The following is a 15,000-nucleotide window of genomic DNA, read 5'->3' as shown; positions in this document are numbered from 1 at the left end:
CTCTTTCGAACAATCTTAGCTCCCAGGCAAGTGCAAAGTACTAAATGTTTAGTCACAATCTCTCTTAACACTTCTCGTTTAAAAAAAGGAGCCAGTCTAAAGGGCACAGGGAAAGAGGCCGCGAGAAACAAAAAAATGGCTTGTGAACACAAACTGAAAGATGATAGTACTTGGATTGATGGAAACCCTGTTCAGCTTTTTCAACAGGCGCCCAGACACAGATTCCTCCCCCTACAGCTACAGGGTGTAATTTCCCCCTCCACCATGACAGGAGCCTTGTAAAATATTACATGTAGCTCGGTGAGTGAGTAGACCTCTGTTCAATTCATTGAAACACAGCCAAATGCTGTGTGTACGTTGAGTGTTCAGTTAAATCAGGCTTTTACTGTATGTATGTATGTATGTATGTATGTATGTATGTATGTATGTATGTATGTATGTATGTATGTATGTATGTATGTATGTATGTATGTATGTATGTATGTATGTATGTATGTATGTACAGTATGTATGTATGTATGTATGTATGTATGTATGTATGTATGTATGTATGTATGTATGTATGTATGTATGTATCTACCTACCTACCTACCTACCCTATCTATCAACATATCTACCTATCCATCTATCTAGCACATCTAGGCACTCAGAATAGAAACACTTGCATGCCGCCCTGCTGTAACACACAGTGGGAGAGGGATGGAAATGCTGGCCCCACAGGAGTATACACACACACACACACACACACACACACACACACACACACACACACACACACACAGAGAGATGACTGCTGTGGGGCTGACGCAAGACTATCTCCGTCTCACGTGTCTCTCCCCTACGGCCGCCCGCTGCTCCTGACCTTCGAGATGTTTTTCTCTCTCCTTCCCCCTCTCCCTTTTATGCCTCCTCTCTCTCTCTGTCTCTCTCTTGTACGCACACACACACACACACACACACACACACACACACTCACACTCACACACACACCACATACACACACACAGAGCTCCCTCCCCTGCACACCTCCCAGTCACTCAGTATTTTGTCATTAAAAGGCATTGCATTTCAAGCCTGGATCAAACAGATGGGAGCCGTGCAAAGCACTGCTGCATCCTTCCTCACGCAGCACCTTGGCTTAAGTACAGCTAGCCCGCATGCATTACAGCACTCCCTGTGATGTACATGTATGCATGTCACGTGCACACACATTGCACACATAGTACACCTACAAACACAAAAGCCTGATTCAAAAGCTTGATTTGCGTGCCAAAAAAAGCAGATCTACAAGCTCACCACACGTCGCATTGTGACGCATTGTGAGCTTGTAGATCGGCTAATTCCGGCACGCAACACCAGCGTGCAACAAAGTATTTAGCCAAACACACAAGCCATTCTGGAGCAGCAGATTGCTGTTGGCACACAAGGGGCCACAATGTTCATAACTAATGCTGTGTACGCTCGCTGTAACACTTTTAGTATGTCTCTTAAAGGCAAGCACACTAAATAGCTGATAAATGTTACGGGGAGAGAAAATGTCCTTGTTTGTCCCCTTTAGCCTAATGACTTTATTATTTATAAAGTATTTTCTGGGAATCAATGGTTCATGTCTTCTAGTGGAAAATCACATGAGAGCGGAATTGTCGCAAAAAGGCTCATCGAGTTTATAACACACATATAAACAACCTTGCACGCACACACAACACGTTTATGCACACAGTGTGTACACAATATAATTATGTCTATGTGCTATTATACCCCCCCCCCCCCCCCCCCCTCTCTCTCTCTCTCAGCATTTGCATATCCCTTTGGGTATTTGAGTTGAGCAGCTCTCTCCCTTCTCCTTCTCTTGTCTTCAGAGCAACAAATGTCGGCTAATTACACCGTAGCTGTTTGGATGAGTTCCATGTTTGCTCGTGTTCTGCTTGTGTTCTCTATGGGCTGCAGGAAGAGACGGGCGGCCTGGACACGTGTTAGGAACAGCCAGCGATGTGGACTGTTTGCTACAGCTTTCACACCTCCCAAAAGAAACCGATTCCCAAAGAAAGGGATCATCAGTTCTTATCAAGAATGACACGAGGACACATCGTAGCCACCCATAGTGAATACCCCCATTCACACGCACGCACACACGCGCGCGCGCACACACACACACACACACGCACGCACGCACAAATCATTCTTGTGAATTTATCCATTTGTAACTTAGAGTGTGCAAAATGTAACCAATTTGACCGTTCCGGGTCCATTTGGTTACATTTGTACACGCTCAGAGTTAAATGAACACTTTTTACATTTTTGTTTTACTTTTTACTGTGCACTGGTAAGAGATGGCTGGCACGGATCAAATCAGCAACTCACAATACTCAACGACTAGGGGGAATATTTTTCCCCGAGTGCCAAAGAGACTCTAAAAACCTGCTTATGAAAGGATCCCACTAGATCCAGTGACACAAAGTCACAGCCCCAAGGCTACCACGACCGGGAAAGAAGAAAAGTGCAAGTCATTGTCTTATTGTGGAACAACAAGCTGCCACCTTGGTGTGTGTGTGTGTGTGTGTGTGTGTGTGTGTGTGTCTGTGTATGTGTGAAGTGAAGCCTTCAGGACGCAGCCGCGCCCCTGACAAAACTGAGTACTCACATGGAGACAGAGAGAGACAGAGTGAGGGAGAGAGAGACAGAGAGAAAAAAAAAAGGGAAGGAGGGAGACAGGAAGGGAGAGAGACAGAAAAATAGGAGAGGTTGAGAGGAGGAGAGTGAGAGCGATCAAAGCTGCAAACACGCACATAAACAACGACACACAATCGGAGATCCAGCTAACCCGTTAGCACTGCAGGGCACAGTTAACAACCATTTACATCCAGCGTTGTCTCTAAACAGATAATAAAGCCAAAAGACGTTTATTAGGCACGTTGGCTTCAGACAAATATTCTGATTAGACTTCTAGAAATGTAATTAATTGCTAGATTCACTGAATGAAACTCCAAATTTGTATTGTAATCACAACAACTGCTTTTCAAGGGGTTCTTGTTAAATTTAATTGGAGGAGAGCAGGGGAAAGAATCCCTCTTGCGCTGAACAAATGAACAAATGAAAATCAAATTAGGCCCTAAATTCAAGGATTCTGTTTCATGCCATACAATGAAAACTTAAAAAGCACAAATGTTTTAAAGTACAGATACATGAACGCTTTCAAATTCTTAGAACACACGGTGCACTCACTGTTGAAAGATGTCTTCAGCTCTTTGACATAACTGCTGTAAGCCCTGAAAAACAAAGAGAACAAAAAGCAGAAACATTAATTGCATTGTCATTTTATCATCTACTACATATACATACTTTGCCATGAGAATATGAATTCAGCTTTCCAGCCAACTATGGAGTGACGTGATCAGAACATGGTTGCATTTATGCATAATAGCAACGGTGATGAATGCGTCCCTGTTTGGGGCCCTGAGGGGACGAAGCCCCAAAACTACCCTGATATCAAAGCAACAGTCTCAGCGCTCATTTATGGTCAACTGACACATCAAACAAAAACCAGTGTGACGTCGGAAACACAGCTGCGGCCGAGCATGCACACACATCCATCCACACACACACACATCCATCCACACACACACACACACACACACACACACACACACACACACACACACACACACACACACACACACACACACACACACACACACACACACACACACACACACACACACACACACACACACACACACACACACACACACACACACACACAGAAATATCTTTCTCCCTGGGCCCTTTCTTGAAAAACCTGTTTGTTCGAAATAGATCCAGACACTGGAGCTTTTGGTGTGAGGATATTTTCCCCAAACACAAGACAGTTCTTGCAGAGAACCAAGCCTCGGCAGCGTTCTCACGCCCAACTCTCATACATTGTCTGTGAGGTCCTCTTGTCTCCTCAAAGCCACAAATCTGAGCTGAGCAACACACCACAACCAGGGGTTATATGACAAGCGAGTGAAGCGACAGCGACTATGATGCCACTATTTCCTCTCACTACAGACTGGAACACTGCTAACGATGTCGCATCGAAACAAGGCCCACACACACATACATATACCGTATATACAGGGTGCCAGAAACACATGGACACCCACACACATTCACAGACACATGGGCACATGTTAAGAGAAACAAAACACACACACACACACACACACACACACACACACACACACACACACACGCACACACACACACACACACACACACACACACACACACACACACACGCACACACGCACACACGCACACATGCACACCCACACACACACACACACACACACACACACACACACACACACACACACACACACACACACACACACACACACACACACACACGCACACACACAAACAGGCACACATTTTGTCTAAACCAACACGAGTGTTATAGCACATGTGCGGGGAGCCAGCTAACAAGGTTCTGTTGACAGTAAACATGTCCATCTGGTCAACGGCAACAGAATGAACGCTGGCGGATGCCTTGTCAGCAGAGAGACAGGGTTGGCTGTTTAAAAATACTTTTTTATTTATTTCCATTATTTTAAAATAGCATGTTTTTTTGGGGGATTCTGTGAACAAACAAACAGAAACAGAATACATGTTCAACAAACAATTTCAACAATTGACAGCCAAATAAACCAAGAACTTACCAAGACAAATTCTTGTCTTGGCACCGCTTTACAAATTAGACTTAAAGGCCCATACCGGTGCCTGACAATGTTTAGTGCACTGTCTACGACTCATGGTATACTGGACATTACATTTTCAAGGAAGCCCTTGTATTCCATTCATTTCAGTATGGTCTGAAAATGTACCTGCAGAGACTTAAACTCGCTTGAGATAGGAAATCTAACATACTAATTAGAAAAGTATTATACCTCCACCAGACTAGTTTGGCAAGGCAGGCTCACTAACCACTCAGCTATGGCCGCCCCCTATGGGCAGAAGTCAAAGTAGTTTGGAGGTGCGCTCCATAGAGCCCCCTCAAGCCCAATGCATACTACACCAGAACAGGCAAAGTTTGTTCGGTTCAGCTGGCTACAACGTAACTACAATATGACGTCATTCAGAGCTTCAGGTGGACGATCTCAGAACTTTTTTTGGGTAATGCAGCAGTGGTAATTTGGAGGATGGCTGTACAAACTTCAAGGAGGTACAAACACCTCTGAAATCTCTCTTTAGTGACCATCCATAAACATAAACACAACCACAACGCAATAAAGGGTAAAACCTCCATGCCTTAGGTATTAAAACCATTGGTTCCAGTGCTGGCTGTGGTAGTGTACACTGCTTCAGTCAGTGGCTCGACCAACAGCACGAGCAGTGGTGGATAGGATATGGCTTTCAGAACACCGACGTGTTCTTTGGCAGTACAAATTGCAAGGTTTTTATGTTCATTATTCAGGGAAGTGCTTTGGAGTGGAGTTATTAACTTGTTGTAAACAGTATAGCATATTTCTTTAAAAATGCACATTAAGCAGGAAAAGAAAAATGATACTTAGGCTACGGCAAGCCTTCTATTAAGATCTACAACATTGTTGTATTTTGAAACGTTTGGTTTTAAAACCAGCATGCAAAATAACTGTGTGTTCTTACTAGATTCAGTACTTTGAACTTGTATTCTTGTTGGAATGGACAGCGTTGTCTTTTAGTGGGCTACAGAGGTGTAAAACTCCTGGGATGTGCGGCTGTAGTTCTCCTTCACTTGTATTTCACTTTTGATGAGATCAACGCTGCAGCGGTTCTTTTGATCGGTCAATCAATTAAAACAGTCTCGACAAACGCGTTAGTGACCGGGATGTTTAAAACAAAAAATATCAAAGCATATTTGATTCATGTTTGGTTGCGTGAGCACTGCTGTCCAGCCTGCTCAGTGTCCACTTTGGTGTGACAGGATCGCTGAGATCTCTCTCACCTGCGGCACAGAACCAACAGAACACGGTCTATGTCCAGTTTCCATTTTTAGTGCTTCAGCACACCTCACCAGTCACCTGCTCATTGATTTATGAAACAGATGTCACGGAAGTGCTGTCTTTATAGAAGGACATTGAAGAGAGTCATTGAATTTTTTTTTCTTGTATTATTCCGAGATGATCACTGAATTGACATTGGACATTGTTCTGTTCATGCAGACAAACGTCCAATTTTTCGGGACTGTCGCAGCGCAAAATGCAGGATGGGTGGTCAACACGGACAAACACACATGGACAGGGGTGAAAACATAATCTCTGCCTCCCAGTCTGGCGAAGATAAATATTGTTGCATTATGAACTGATTTAAAGTATAGCCGAAAATAGTCCCTGGAGAAAAGATTGATTTATGAATCAAATTAGAATGTATGTGACTTATAAACACCACAATGATATTGTTTGGTAATGTGTCATTACCAAACAATATCATTACCAAAATGTGTCATTACCAAACAATGTTTGTGTCAAACAGTTTTTGACACAAACAACACAAACAGGGTTTTTTTTTTAATGTTTTGTCTTTTTAAATGTATGTTTTAAATGTATGTAATGTTTTTATATGTGGACCTCAGGAAGACTATCTGTGCTTTAGGGCACAGCTAATGGGGATCCAAATAAATACACAAATATGTGTTTGGTAATGTAAATCAGGGATGCAAACAGCTAAGGGATCAAAAGGTGAGAACATTACGTGGATAGAGAAAACCTAGGGGGGGTCTGAGCTGAGGGCATGCTTTGTTGGGATTGTTTGTCATTTTGAGATTTTCGCTTAACATTCATTTCCAGTTACTTGTAAATATTTGCATCTGCCTGAAAATGTATTCTAACAGCCATTACCAGGTTCAGAATGGGCTTTTGGGATGTGACTACGCATGACTACAGCATGATTACCTTGTCTGTTACCTTATTTGACAGAAATCTTTGCATTTTCCTGTTATTTCCGACAATATAGATTATGCTTGAGTAACTGATATCCTAATTAACAAAACTGGTAACTGTTATGATGATTGTTTATAACACATTCCTGATGAGTTCTACAGTGCTTTATCATTGTAAGAAAACCCAACCATATTACAAGTCAATGTCGCCTTACTTGAAAGTCAAATACTTACTGTCGTATGACGAACATACTAAGCTTTGCGATGCTCATGGAAAATCACCTATCGTTCAATGTGAAACAAACGTTTTGTTTTCAATCAAAACCAGTCAAGGAGGCTCTTGTCATATAAGCAACACTGTGATGTGCAAACTATTTTCAAGTGAGGAGAGGAACAGAGAGCAGCACAGCACTGCAAGGGAGTCAGAGGAGGCTGTGTGTATGTGTGTGTATACACAGTATATACACACAGCCTTCAGTCACTGAAGACCAAAACTAATCGTTGAATTGTCATATTGAACTGCCAAATAAGATGAGACTATTGAGAATTATGAGTCAGGCACAATTGTTGAAGATAAAATGTACCAATTCTGCATCTAGCTCGATCAACTTGATTGAACCCCCCCCCCCCCCCCCCCCCCCTCTCGGAGGTGACCTATTTTGATCTCCAACTGCCGCGTTTGCATTTCTGGTAAATAAAAATTAAATCTAAAAACATGTTTACGTACAATATATGGCCGAAGCTGTGAACAGACAATGACACGCATTGATGGTAGTATGGTCCTTTAAGAGTAAAGCATGTAGTGCAAAGTATCAGCCATTACAGCACAATTTAGCACCAAGCACTGACAGATGTCATCCACACCAACAGTGTTCATGATAATGGCACTGATCGAACCATAATGGTCTATATACTATAGCTCTAGCACACACACACACGCACACACGCACACGCACACGCACACACACACACACACACACACACACACACACACACACACACACACACACACACACACACACACGCACGCACAGATACACAGGCACTGATTACTCATAGAGTTAATGTAACAGAGAGCCAGGGTAGGGTGAATTCATCTACTTCAGCGTTTTCATAAAGGCTTGTTATTAGTGGATGATTAAAGGATCTTTGCTCATACGGCTTTGACACAGAAAATCATTTGCCAGCCAAGAGACAGGTGAATTACACTGGATAAGAAGGCAAATGGTGTCTGCTATCATTTACCTGACTGAGAATAAGGCTGTATTAACCTCGTCTTATTGTGATCTTGTTACATAATTTCCCATACTGTAGCCGTGTTTCTAACACTCAAATATCGCACTTTCTTTTGTGTGCATTTCCAAGTAATATTATTCATTTATTTTCTTTGTAACCAAGTATTAAACATTAATAACTATTTGAATTTGATCAATATTACCCACAATCAAAAGGTCATATTATGATTCCTACAAAAAAAGTATTTTCTCTCCAACTAACTACTACTAGACATTATTGTTATTGTCATGGTGCAAGAGGTTCCTAGTGTGTTGGAACTGGTTTGATCTTTGTAACCTACCAGCTTATGTTGCTATGGCTTTTAAGTCCAACAATGTCCTGACAACGTTTCATGCATCTATTAACAACACACCTAGTTTTCTTTGGGTGTGTGGGAGGAGGTCAAAGGGCATGCAATTAAGGGTTGCAATACTTTTCGGTGAGTCTACTAATAGGCTGTGTAAGCCTATCTGTTATAAGAGAGTCAAGATCTGTTTTTAATTGTTATTTATCTAGGCTATTTCTTTTTAACCTTGACAGCCAGCCTACATATCATTATTGAACAGTTCCACTTCAATGAAGGATTGTGTACGTACATTTTCAGGCTAAGGGCTACTTGCGTTGTTAATTTAGCCTATAATTCATAACTGATGTCATCAAAATATGATTAATGAAAACATTAAAAGCCAATTGAATGAAAAATGAGAGAATTACACTTAGCCTACATTTGTACACTAACACAATCTGCTTGTAATCTGGCAGAATGATAGTCTCTTCTCTAAATGTGCCGTTCATAGATGAGGTATTACACATCCTGTGTGAAATTGATCACTCACATCAACCATGGTTAGTAATCCATGTTGTGATTAAAGATGGATGATGATGTTTGGTGCCTACAGTAAGATGGCTTGGAATGAAGAGCTTCATCTGATTTCTGAACACAAGAGAGGATGTAACTGCTTATTTTGGGGGAGTGACTCAAAAGTAAAAAAAGGATTAATATAATAATATTACTGCTTATTTTGAGTGACAAGCTCTATTCTGTTTCCCATTTACGGTTATCTTCTGTTCTATTACTTTGTAAATATGGATTCCGTCTAAAGCACTTTACAAAGGAATGAACCACTCCTATTATCGTACAACGTTGTTGTGCAAAATTAGCCGATCGACAAGCTCACAAATGGGTGAGGAGCTTGTAGATCGGCTATTTTTGACATTTAAAAAAAAAACATTTGAAGATTAAGAAAATGTTTGAAGACTTTCACCTATAATGACATGCCCGGAAAATAAGGATGGTTAAACAAAGAGCCTCCTTGAGTGAGGAGAGTGTCCAACAATTTAACTGTTCTGCAATTCTGCAACAACCTGGCTGGTTAACTCTTACTTAGCATTAGGAAACATACACCATGGAGCTGCCAGAGGGCATTACAGTAACTTGAAAGAAAGAAAAGAAAGACAGAAATACGGTCCAAAGTTCATATTGGGATTGGACCCCAGTAAGGATCCACTTTGTTCTGAATGTGCGTTATGAGGTGAGACCGGCTCAGTGAGACCGGCTCAGTGAGGCGTTGCGTTCATCCCTGTGCTCTCTGGCTCAGCAGGGCCTTGTGGGAGTACACTTGTGAGACTTGGCTGCAGACATTTTCCTGAAGCCCCCAGAACAAAAACAGGCAAGTCTTGACAGTCTGTCCGCCATTGAGTCGTCACACAATCAGTTGCAGGAAACCAATCCCTAAATAGCAGTGATTCATCTCTTCATCATGCACAATGCCAGTACACAGCACACAAAGAAGCTCTCTTTCTCTCTCTCTCTCTCTCTCTCTCTCTCTCTCTCTCCTTCTCTGCCATACCCTATCTCTCACAGTACAACCCCCCCCACCACCAACAGTGCGGTCTTGCGTTCTGCTTAAAAATAAGTGCTTCTCCCAGCTTTTCTTTGCTCTATGATTTACTGGCAGTGTTTAACTGCAGGGCAGCATCTTTTATCGTTACATGATCTGGAGCTGAAAGCTGACAAAATGGAATCTGTGCGCGAGTACCTCTGTATGTGTACGTGTATTCAGGGCAAAGAAGCGAATGGGTGGGGGTGGGCGGTGGGTTGGGGATATAAAGAACCTGTCTGTGAAACGTTTGTCTAAGTGCAATTCAAATCCTCACCAGCATTTTCTTCTGTGTGTGAGTGTGTGTGTGTGTGTGTGTGTGTGTGTGTGTGTGTGTGTGTGTGTGTGTGTGTGTGTGTGTGTGTGTGTGTGTGTGTGTGTGTGTGTGTGTGTGTGTGTGTGTGTGTGTGTGTGTGTGTGTGTGTGTGTGTGTGTGCGTGTGCGTGTGACTGTGTGAGTGTGTGCATGAGTGTTTGGCAGATTCCACTAAATGGTTTCTTCCGTGACTTGATGGAGCAATGCCCCATCTCAAGGGAATGGGTTACACCACACACACAGTAAAGCGCTTTGAGACTGGCGAGGAGCTCGGGACATTAGTGCAATCCACTGTGTGCGAGGAACCCTTTGAAATACCATGCTCTGCTGTTTGTCTCTGTGTGAGGACACATTCACACACGCGCGTGTGTGTGTGTGTGTGTGAGTGTGTGTGTGTGTGAGTGTACAGTACATACAGTAAGTGAGTCTATACAATATAAGCTCAATATTCCACCACATGTCTTCCTATATTATTCACCAATGAGCACTTGCTCATCAACAAATACATCACTGAGACGTGCTGGATAACTGCTAACTGGCCTTGTCGGTGGTCACCCGCAGCACAGCGACAGCATTAAATTATAATCAAACATACCAATCGGAAATTGTACAGCAGAGTAAACTCACAGATCATCCCACAGATCGTCGGGGTGGTCAGAAATCAGCACGGGCCTCCACACACACCATTCTGGTTTGGTGTATCATCGTTACAGCCTCGATGATCCATCCAGATGATGTTTGAAGGTCAGAGGAGCTACCAATGATGCAGCTGTCACACCTCTTTCCCCTGCAACCCCCTGCCAGCATCCTGGCTAACTGGCCTCTTAGTACATACAAGTGACTAGGGAGGGCTGGGGCCAAGGCCAGCTGAACACGCCTAACACGGACTGGACTTGTAATATGACAGCCTGCCTCTGCTGAAAAGGAACATCCTGCTGTGGAGTGCACAGTAAAATCTGGAGTGTTCTGTTCAATTAACCACATGAACGCGAGCGTCCCTATTCTGAGCATGCCATAGGCAAACATTCAGTAAAACTAGGCGAATATTAGCCAATCTACAAGCTCACAATGTGTTGGGTTGTGAGCTTGTAGATCGGCTATTTTCGTTTGACTTACAACAAATTATATAGGGTCAAGTGGATAACTTCCAAAAGGAGTTACACATATTAAGTTGTAAGAGTCACCCTGTGTTGCTTTGATGACATTGTGTGGCAAGAAGACCATGAATGCCAACCTAAATTCAATGCACGATATGCAACAGTGGGGTAAAGTAGAGTGGCCATTTAGGAACTGAAAAGTCCCTGGTACAATCCCTGGTTTCTCCTGTTTTCGTGTTGAAGTGTCCTTAAGCACTCGATGAGCAAGTTGGTGGCTTGCACAGTTGCCTCCACTGTCGGTTTGTGAATGTGAGTGTGACTGTGAATGGGTGAATGTAACGCACAGGGTAAAGTGGTTTGGACAAAGGTTGCTATAGAAATGCAGACCATTTACCAATAACAGAGCCTATTCTAAAGTGACTGCCATGTCTGTTGTATGAGAGGATATGGTTACAGTGGAGGTGAGGAGAGTGCACATGTTGTGTCCTGTTTGGTTTCTGTGTTTGTGTCTGGTGCTTCTATTAAATGGATCTGCTGTCTTCTCCATCAGGGAGTCAATAAAGAGCCCCTCCTGTCAAATCCTCAGGGCGTGTGTGGGTGCACGAGTGTGTGCAAGTGCATGTGTGTGTGTGTGTGTGTGTGTGTGTGTGTGTGTGTGTGTGTGTGTGTGTGTGTGTGTGTGTGTGTGTGTGTGTGTGTGTGTGTGTGTGTGTGTGTGTGCGTGCGTTTGGGAGCGTGAATGGTTGTGTGTTGGGGGAAGAATCTAAAGTACTCTGACAGGTGAGTGATTGAGTGCTTTCATTTTCCCTCCAGTGACGACAGAAATGCGTGCACAAACGTGCGTGCGCACGTGTGCGCGCACACACACACACACACACACACACACACACACACACACACTGGAGGATGAAGAGAGAGAGAGCTGTTGTTTCCTAAAGGATGCTGTTTCCTGCCTGCATGCTTAAATTAGCTCTAAATGTTTGGATTACACACGGGAGCTCTCACAGAGGATTTAGCAGCCATAGCCTGGAGGCCAGGGGATGTGTGGATGTTTCCATCTACATGCAAACTCTCTCTCTCTCTCTCTCTCTCTCTCTCTCTCTCTCTCTCTCTCTCTCTCTCTCTCTCTCTCTCTCTCTCTCTCTCTCTCTCTCTCTCTCTCTCTCTCTCTCTCTCTCTCTCACACACACACACACACACACACACACACACACACACACACACACACACACACACACACACACACACACACACACACACACACAACTCGTCTCTTTAGATAACACACAAATATGTTTACAGAGACGTGCATGCACACTTTCATAAACTCTCAAATACGCATGCACACACACACACACACACACACACACACACACACACACACACACACACACACACACACACACACACACACACACACACACACACACACACACACACACACACACACACACACACACACACACACACACACACACACACACACACACACACACACACACACACACACATCCCATCCATCCTACCAAGAGGATAGAAGTGAAGCATTAAAAAACAAACTCTGAAAGTGCTATTCTTATATACCAAGACAAAAATTATCGCGTCGCGTGCTGACAAGCCTCAACACAGAAGCGAATACTCCCACTTCATCAGGTTTCTACAACGGGGCACCATGTTTTCACATGGGACTTTATCAAGAGTGCGGTCTGGCTTCTGACGGTGGTGATGGGGGGGGCGGGGGGGGGCGGTGTACGATGTACCACCAGACCTTCCCTGCTCCATAAAGTAATGGAGAGGAGGAGGAGAAAAAAAGACGGGGGGGCGGCGGGGGGGTTGGGGGAGGTCAGTGCCCCCCCCCTCCCCTTCAGCCTCAGATAAAGGCCTCTACCTCCTTTCTCACTCGCTTCCCGAGCCCCTGCCAGGATCGAGAGGCGTCTCACGTTACAGCTGTCTCTCAGAGTCATCGTTCAGACAGAGAAACAGAGAGAGAGAGAGGGAGGGAGAGGGAAGAAGAGGGAGAGAGGGACAATGCCACAGCACCAGGCACATTGAGCAGGCTAGGCTTTCATGGCTGGATAGGAGAAAAACAACAACAGCCGCAATGAGGAGCACTCACTGCCATACAGCTGCACAGCACAGTACATGGTTAATTTAACTCTGAGAATTTTCACACTCGTCAGAGTTAAATTAACATTCCGGATTTTACTGTGCACCTGAGGCATTATGGTTTCATTGGTAATGTAAATGGAGTGTAGATATTCACTAAACTCTAAAAGTGTATCAGAATCTGTGAAAAGTACCCCGTCCTTTTCATGGATAATTATCTCTAGATGTTGTGTGAAAAGGCCTGAAGCGAACATTTTTTCCCAGTTGCGCCTCTCTTCCGTGTAAAACAGGTGACACGCTCGAACAATTTCCTCAAAAATGGTGCACTCTTTCTCATTTTCGCGTGAACCGAGATTATGACATCTGCTTAAATGATGAGAACGCAAAGACTGTCCTTGGTCCAATACAAAGTAGAGTAGTGCTTCTTTTATTAGATTAGGCTTACTTGTTCAGAACTCCTCTCACAGAGAGGCTCTATTTTTAACCTTAAAATGCTAAAAACAGCAGCTTGTTCCAGGACCAATAGCAACTAATCCAGTGAGTGACTGCTATCTCATGAACAGGCTGCCCCATGAACAAGGTGAGGTTGTGTAGTTAAGCACCGAGCAAAGTTCAAGTCAATGTAATTCTCTCTGTAGTCTAATTCTTTCTAAATGGAAAGAAGGAAAGAAAGATATGATAAAGAGATGAGCCAATCATAGATTTTGTATTGTCTTAAAAACGGCCTTGTTGTGTATGATCTATTTGTAACAACACCGCTCACATAACTACTGATGACATGTTGTACATTGGGCTATTTCATCTGAAATGCTCTACTGCTCTCCTATATTTCTTTCTCTCTCTCTTCTTCATCTTCATTCTCTCATGTCGTACAGTTGGAGTTAAATATTTAAAATTCTGGCTCAGCTAGGAGCAAGCTTTGCCAGCACAGCTAAAATAAAAGCCTTTGTGGCAGCAGTGACCAGATTTTAAATGCTGAAGAAGATCAATAAAAAGAGGGCTGTCGAGGCACAATCTCATGCATGTGTGTGTGTGTGTGTGTGTGTGTGTGTGTGTGTGTGTGTGTGTGTGTGTGTGTGTGTGTGTGTGTGTGTGTGTGTGTGTGTGTGTGTGTGTGTGTGTGTGTGTGTGGGCTCTCTGCCACTGCCTGTGTCAATGAGTGTGCTCTGATAGCAAGAATGCCAGTGTTTGTGTGTGTGTGTGTGTGTGTGTGTGTGTGTGTGTGTGTGTGTGTGTGTGTGTGTGTGTGTGTGTGTGTGTGTGTGTGTGTGTGTGTGTGTGTGTGTGTGTGTGTGTGTGTGTGTGTGTGTGTGTGTGTGTGTGTGTGTGAGTGTATGCATTCATCTTTAACAGCCACCAAGGCTCTCTAGTTCTCTGCCTGCTACCTGCCTCTATTTTCTATAGTATCATCAAGAATCCCATTGACCCA

General features: G+C 43.5%; 1 protein-coding gene across 11 annotated transcripts in view; it reads right to left on the bottom strand.

Moving 5' to 3' along the window:
• Window positions 1–15,000, bottom strand: part of baz2ba (bromodomain adjacent to zinc finger domain, 2Ba) — a 90,088-nt gene that overhangs the window by 68,654 nt on the left and 6,434 nt on the right. For all 11 annotated transcript variants that reach the window (XM_084052969.1, XM_084052966.1, XM_084052975.1 and 8 more), the window contains one exon: window positions 3,223–3,266. The gene's annotated coding sequence lies outside the window, so the exon portion shown is untranslated. The remainder of the gene's footprint in view (window positions 1–3,222; window positions 3,267–15,000) is intronic.

Source organism: Gymnoscopelus microlampas, assembly GCF_963454915.1.
Source record: "Gymnoscopelus microlampas genome assembly, chromosome: 1".
In the NCBI taxonomy this organism is placed as follows: domain Eukaryota; kingdom Metazoa; phylum Chordata; class Actinopteri; order Myctophiformes; family Myctophidae; genus Gymnoscopelus; species Gymnoscopelus microlampas.
The sequence above is the reverse complement of the archived record's forward strand: the minus strand, read 5'-3'. Positions and strand labels throughout refer to the sequence as shown.